Source organism: Papio anubis, unplaced genomic scaffold, assembly GCF_008728515.1.
Source record: "Papio anubis isolate 15944 unplaced genomic scaffold, Panubis1.0 scaffold1650, whole genome shotgun sequence".
Taxonomy (NCBI): Eukaryota; Metazoa; Chordata; class Mammalia; order Primates; family Cercopithecidae; genus Papio; species Papio anubis.
In genome coordinates this window covers 616-8,033 of record NW_022161636.1, presented here as the reverse complement: position 1 = coordinate 8,033, position 7,418 = coordinate 616, and the positions used below count along the sequence as shown (strand labels likewise).

Below are 7,418 nucleotides of genomic sequence, written 5' to 3'. Positions count from 1 at the left end.
CTGTAGGGGCCCAGGAGCACGTGTGTTTGGCAGGAACTGCCCTCCTGGAGCCGCACTAGGGGTACCGTCATTTTACAGGCGGGTACCTGATACCAACGATGACAATCAACCATGCCACCCTGAATTACAGCCGTGTCCTCAGCAGGTAACTATTTACACTGACAATTACAAAGAGTTTGAACTCGCCGTCCCAAGAGGCAACAAGCCCTTCATTATCACCGCCTCAAGCCTCTGTGCGGACCTCCTCCCCCGCCGCTTCCCGTCGGGGCAACGTGAAGTCCCATGACGGTGACTCAGAGCCAGCCCAGTAGCTTCAGTGCAGGAAAAATCACAAAAACTCAGACACATCCTAAACATGGGCAGTTGGTAGGAGCCGATTCCTAAATTAAACCTGCTCGGAGGCTTTCTGGGCTAGCACAGCTCTGATCACAGGCTTGCGCTTTCTGCTCCCTGTGAAGGGCGGCGAGGAGGCCGGGCTCTGCCATTCTGCAGGCTCCCCTACGTGGAGTCTGCCCTGTGGCCTCGGTGGCCTGTGCCAGACAGTGTGACCGTCGCCCGCAGTGAACACTCGGCACAGCGGAGCAGGCTTGGGGAAGAACAGAAAGTGACCTCTAAGCCTGCAGAAGACGCTAAGCCACGCACGGCCTCGCGCGCACTGCGTGTCAATCACGGGGGAAGCAGGAACCAGCTCTTAATAGTTCCAGTAAATGCAAAGGCCGCCCTGGAAAACTGCCTGAACCTTTCTGACTACTCACAGGTGGGGAGCCACTGCCTGAGACACAAAGGTAAAGAATTAACCTGAAACTGCATATTATAAAACTTATTTTTAAATGATGGCACTTAATTTAAAAGACTCCCAAAGAATACCTCATTAGAAAGTGACAGAGTGAAACCGTAAGGCTGACCACAGGAGTCCCTGGAAATGTCACCAAATGTTGTGTCAAAACTGGGAAACAGAAGAACCGCACGTGATGAAACATTCTGTTAATCACTCCAGTCCTCCCCACATACGAAGCTATGTTAAAAAGTGTTCCAAAGGTGGAGAGGATGATATTTCTTCCGATTTCGCAGGGGGTGTACACCACCCCTGTGATACGATTCCTAATATGCATGGGGAGAGAGGGTGATATTAGTCTCAATATTGTGGGAGGTGTACACTCCCTAGTGATATGGTTCCTAATATCCAGGCACGGAGAGGACGATATCACTCCCAATAGAGCAGGGGGTGTACACCCCTTCTGTGACATTGTTCCTAATAGCCAGCGGGGGAGAGGAAGATATTACTCCCAATATTGCAGGGGGTGTACAGCCCCTTGTGATATTCTTCCCTATATCCTGGGAGGGAGACGATGATACTAGTGGTAATATCGCAGGGGGTGTACACACCCACTGTGATATTGTTCCGAATATCCAGAGGGAGAGAAAATGATATGACTCCCAGTATCACAGGGTGTGTACATCCTCCTGTGATATTGTTTCTTATATTCAGGGGGAGAGGATGATATTACTCCCAATATCGCAGTGGTTGTACACACCTCCTGCGATATTGTTCCTGATATCCCGAAGGGGAGAACATAATATTTCTCTCAATATGGCAGGGGCTGTACACCTCCTTTGTAATATTGTTCTTAATATCCATGATGGGAGAGGATGATATGACTCCCAATATCACAAGAATTGTACAGCTGCCTGTGATGCAGTTCCTAACATCTAAGTGGGGAGAAGATGATATTACTGCCCATATCGCACGAGTTGTAAAACCCCTTCGATATTTTGCCTACAATCCTGAGGGGAGAGGATGATATTGCTCCCAATATCGAAGAAGGCATACACCCCCCTGTGACACTATGCCCAATATCCACATTGGGAGACCATGACATTACGCCCAATATCACAGGGGATGTACACCCACCCTGGGATATTGTTCCTTATATAGAGAAGGGGAGAAGATGCTATTGTTCCCAATCACTCAGGGGCCATGGCTCTACACCCGTCCTGTGATATTGTTCTTAATATCCTAGGGAAGAGAGGATGATACTGCAACCAATATAGCTGGGGGTGTACATCCACCCAGTGATATTGTTCTTAACGTACTCCACCCCCCACCACCAGGGATATCGTTCCTAATATCCAGGGGAAGAGAGGATAGCATTATGCCCAATATTGCAGGGCAGTGTACACACCCTCTGTGATGTTGTTCCTAGTATCCAAAGGTAGAGACGATGATATTACTGGCCATATCACAGGGAGTGTACACCCTTCTGTGATATTGTTTTTGATACTCAGTGGGGGACAGGATAACATTAATCCCAATATTGCAGAAGGTGTACAGACCCCTGTGATGTAGTTCCTACTGTACAGGGGAAAGAGAAGAATATTGCTTTCAATATTGCAGGGGCTGTAACCACCTTGCCCCCTGTATATTGTTCCCAATACGCAGCGGGGTGGAGGCTGATAGTACTCCCAATATCCCAGAAGGTGCACACACACCAGTGATATAGTTCCTAATATCCAGTGGGAAAGAGGCTGATTTTACTTTCGATATCACAGGCGGTGTACACCACCCCCAACCCTGGGGTATTGTTCCTAATATCCAGGCGGGAAGAAGATGACACGGCTGACAATATCGAAGGAGGTGGACAACTCTTCAGTGATATGGTTCCTCTTATCCAGGGGGTGAGTCGATGACATTACTCCCAGTAAAGTAGGAAGCATACAGCCACCCTGGGATTTTGTCCTTAATAACCACAGGGGAGAGGTGATATTACCAGTATTGCAAGGGGTATACACCCCTCCTGTGATATTGTTTCTTATATCCAGGAAAGGAGAAGATGATATTAGTACCAATATTGAAGGGATGGACAGTCCCCATGGGATATTGTTCTAAAGTTACAGGTTGAAAGAGGATGAGATTCCATCCAACACAACAAGGGGTATACACCCCACCTGTGATATGAATCGTAAAACCTAGAAGAAGAGAGAATGACTTTGCTTCCAAAAACACACGGGGTGTACACCCACCCTGTGATATTGTTCCTGTCATCTAAAGGAAGAGATGATGATGGTACTCCCACTACTGGAGAAGGTACACACCCCCCTGTGATATTGTTCCTCATAACTTGTGGGGGAGAGCATGATTTAACTTCCAATATGACAGTGGCTTGAAACCCAGTCTGTGATATTGCTCCTAATTTCCAGTAGGTAAAGTATGATGTTCCTGCCAAGAGAGTAGTGGGTGTACAGCTGCCCTGTGATATGTCTCCGAATATTCAGGGAAACACAGGACGACATTATCCCAAATCTCCCAAAAAGTGTACACCCATTGTGTGATATGGTTCCTAATATCCAGAGGTGCAGATTGGGTTATTCGTTCTCTGATCGCAGGCTGTATACACACAACCTGTGAAATTGTTCCTAATATCCTGAACAAAAGAGACTGCTAATAATGGACACACATTGCTGTGCGGAGTAATTGGCTATTAAGATCCCCATCGCAGGGGAGTGAGGCATCCCCCACGATGTGGGAAGTAATAGCCCCCTCTCCCCGCTGGCTATTACGATCTACATCGCACGGCAGTTCAGGACACCAGCCCTGCCCCAACCTTGACCCAGACAGTGGGTATCATGGGACCACCTAAGGGTGGGTGTCAGCTCAGCTCTAAGGTATCCCTGCTGCCAAAGACCAACAATCCCTGCTTGTTTGAACCTGGCCTCAGGGTCTCTGTTGCTGAGACAGATGACCATGAGGCAGACACCCTGAAATCTAGCACGACAGAGCTCAACGCCCCCATGAGAGGCACCATAGCACTCAAACTTTGCAGACATACCAGCGAAGGCCACAGCATGCCCTGAGTGAAGAACAACCTGACCAAGATCCTGGGGTCCTGCCACACAGCCTTTAAAGCAGGGACTGGAAACTGTTTCCCTAAAGATCCAGGAGTCAGTATTTTCAGCTTTGCCAACTGATCTTTGCCTCAAGGATGCAACTCTGCCATGGCTGCACGACAGCAGCCTTCTGCAGGTGGCCTGTGAAGAGATGGGCATGACCGCACCCCCATAAAACTTTACTGATGGACATGGAAACTTCTCAGTGTTGTGAAGTGTTATTTTTTTATTTGTTCAACCATTTGGAAATGTAAAATCCATTCTTGATTCACGGGCCACAAGAGCAGGCAGGGACAGGCTGCCCCTTGCCGACCTCTGGAATGAGCTTAGAGAAGGAAATGACAGGCTGGGCCAGCGCAGCCTCCTCACAGCAGATTCGCTGCAGGAGGGTCCTTCTTAGCAACCACTTCTCATCCTTCATCTTGGCTTCAAGTGCAGTTCAGGTGGAGAAAGAGAGAACAGAACTGGCCTCAGCAACAAGAAGGAAGGAGATGAAGGGTCAAGCAGCCATGTGGATCGGTCACACTCAACATTCACACCAAGCGGAGCACAGGCAGGACCAGCCCGGGGGTGCTGAATGGAGGCTCTCTGGGGTGGGGGACCTCTGGGTGGGCAAGATTCTCTACCTAAAACTCACATAGAGGTTCTACACAGCAGTAGTTACAGAAAACACACACTAAGAAAAAGGCCAAAATAAAAATAGGACACCAAGTTTGGCCAACTGGGTCTCACAAGCCAGTAGGTAAGAAAGCCCAGGAGGGCCCACCAGAGGAGCTGGGGGTGGGTTCCTGCCTGCAGGGGCCCTGGGACACCGCATTCCCACAGATGAGGACCCAAACTTTGGGGAGGAAGCTGTCAGAGTCATCAAGTGAGCTAATCAGAACTGGAGCCACAGAGCAGGTGAGGAGCCCTGGCCACATCCCCATATGGGCTGAGAAGCTGGGGTGGGGGCAAACCCCCAGGGGCAGATGCAAACAGTGGACCGCAGGCCCTCCTCCTGCCCAGAGGATGCTCAGCTCCCAAGGGACCACCAAGGCCTGGAACCCAGGGACACACCACCTGACCATCATGCCCAGGCCTCCTGGACCAGGCAATGTCCAGTACAGGCAGGCAGTCTGGGCTTGGGGCCAGGACAGGGGTGGATGGTCCTGCTAGGCAGGCCTCCTTCTCCCTACCAGCTGGGCTGGTTGCACTGTAGTTTTGGTTCTGGCAACACATTGCTGCCCACTTTGGTCACACCAGTCCCTGTTTCCCTGGCTAGGCCCAGTGCTGTCCAACCCACCTACACAGTCCCCACACACCCAGTGCCCAACAGGCTCCTGTCAGTCAGGAGGACCCATGCTCATTCCCTGAAGTATCCATGGGAGCCTGCATCCCACAGGGACCCACAGCTCAGGGCCAACCTCCATGGGGGCCTCTTGGTTGTGGTAGTAGGAGCAGAGGGGAGTTGACCTCCAGCCCTCCCATCCTGGCCACTGGGTTTTGTGGGGATCATTCAGTCCTGGGAGCTTCCTGGGGACCCCAGAAGGAAGAGAATAGGGTGGTCATGGCAGCCTCAGCCCTAGGCTCTGGGCCCAAGCGCAACAGAAGGAAGAGAACAGAGTGGTCATGGCAGCCTCAGCCCCAGGCTCTGGGCCCAAGTGCAACAGTCTTTCGATTCTGGTTTGATCTGGGCGGTAACAACAGGTCTTGTCATTCACACAAGGATTGGCTTCAATATAATGCATCAAGACACTGTGAAGGACACAGATCAGCCTCCAGGCCAGTTACACCTGGTGACTTAGGCAGTGCAGGCTGGGGAGTGGAAAAGCTGACCCCTGACCTCCCCACCTACCCTGACCACCAGATGCCAGTAGCGGCCAGGGATCCCCGACTTCAGGCAGAGACAGGCAGCACAGTTGCTGCCTCCTTTGATCCCATCCCAGGGCCCACAGGGTCTGGAGAAACCTGGCAGGGGCTGAGTTGGGAGAATCAGGCAGGGGGATGCCAAGTGAAGAATGTGAGGGACTGGGCATGAGGGGCACTAAGAGCACAAGGTCTCCTTCCCCTGGGGAGGGGGCAGTGAGACATATAGTAGCCAAGCCTCCACAGGCACCACCCTGCTGCCAGGCACATGTGGTGTCCATACCCATCCCAACGGCTGCGGGAAGGTCCTTCATCAACAAAAGGGGAGGACGCACCCACACCCACATAGACATTGGTGCCCACACACATCAGAGAAGAAAATTGCTGCTGTGCCCAAGCTGTGGGGAAAGGGGCAATGTCCCCTTCCTCCCCATGGTGGCTCCAAAATTACCTACTCCTGCCAGCACCCCCGCCCCCAACTCCACAAGCTGCTGACCTCCACCACAGTGCCATGCCACGTGCCAAGAACAGCTCTGCAGTACATCTCAAAGGGTACTATCCTGGAGCGGTTGTGCTGGGCAAGGGACATGTTTCCTAATCACAGAGGTTTTCCTTCTTTACCGCTCACCGGACCTGTGCCTCGGTTTCCCCCACTGTGGCACAGTGTAAAAATCCCATCTTGAAGGCTAGGAACCCAGAAAGGTCACCACACCTGGTGAAATGGGGGGTGAAACTCCCTGCCTTGGACCTCTTGCTCCAGGACTGATGTCCACTGGGACATGGCCACGCCAGCGTCCTGGGGAGTACTGCATTCCTTGCCTAGGGAACATTGCTCCCGGTTAGGGATCACTAAGTTGAGTCCCCTAATGGATTGGGGGAGGCACAGGGGTAGAATGGAGGTAACCCCAACATATGGGCCTGTGTAGACCCCAGAAAGCAAGCATGGAGTTCAGACTCTTGTCTGAAGCTGGCCACCTGAAAGTATTTGGGCTTTGGGGTGTGATGAGGGCCTGGGATCAGGGAACAAAGTGTGCTGGTTTGGACACGCAGGAGGTTCTCTGCAGCTCTCTCAGGTACAGGGTATGTTGTCAAGTATATGCTTTTAAAAACCCTAGGAGGAGGGGGCACCCAGATGGGGCCCTGAAGTCAAGGGCAAGGTCCAGCCTTTCTACCTCCCCAGCTGAAGACATGCTGGAGGACAATTCTCCAGAGTTTCACAACAAAGAAGAGAAAAAAGAAATTAAAAAGACCTGGAGGATAGGCAAGCTAATGAGGGCTTACTGGGATTACCCTGCTTTATCCTCAAAACAAGCCTTCCCTATCTGTCCTCTGGGCCAGGTGAGGAAATAGGTCACAGTAGGACATTCAGACCCTGGGCAGGCAGCTGGCAGCCTGGAGCCCAGGAGGTGCAAACACATTTTCACTAAGGCACATCCTGCACAGCCCTAAATCCATTCAACCTTGAGTCAACACAGCACATGCTTCTGTGAGCACAGGTTTGAGGCTGGGGTTACAGATTAACAGCATCTCAAGGCAGAAGAATTTTTCTCAGTACAGATCAAAATGGACTTTCTTATGTCTTCGTCTTTCTACATAGACACAATAACAGTCTGATCTCTCTTTCTTTCCCCCATACAGAGAGTGTCACCCTGTATGTCAGCCACTGGGGGACAGGCTTCAGCTTACAC

At 51.4% G+C, this 7,418-nt stretch overlaps 1 long non-coding RNA gene across 1 annotated transcript; it reads left to right on the top strand.

Moving 5' to 3' along the window:
- Positions 1–469: 469 nt before the first annotated feature.
- On the top strand, positions 470–6,820 carry LOC116272702. Its single transcript, XR_004181311.1, has 3 exons — positions 470–785; positions 2,598–2,676; positions 2,896–6,820. It is a non-coding gene; the product is annotated as an uncharacterized LOC116272702 (long non-coding RNA).
- The last annotated feature ends 598 nt before the right edge of the window (positions 6,821–7,418 follow it).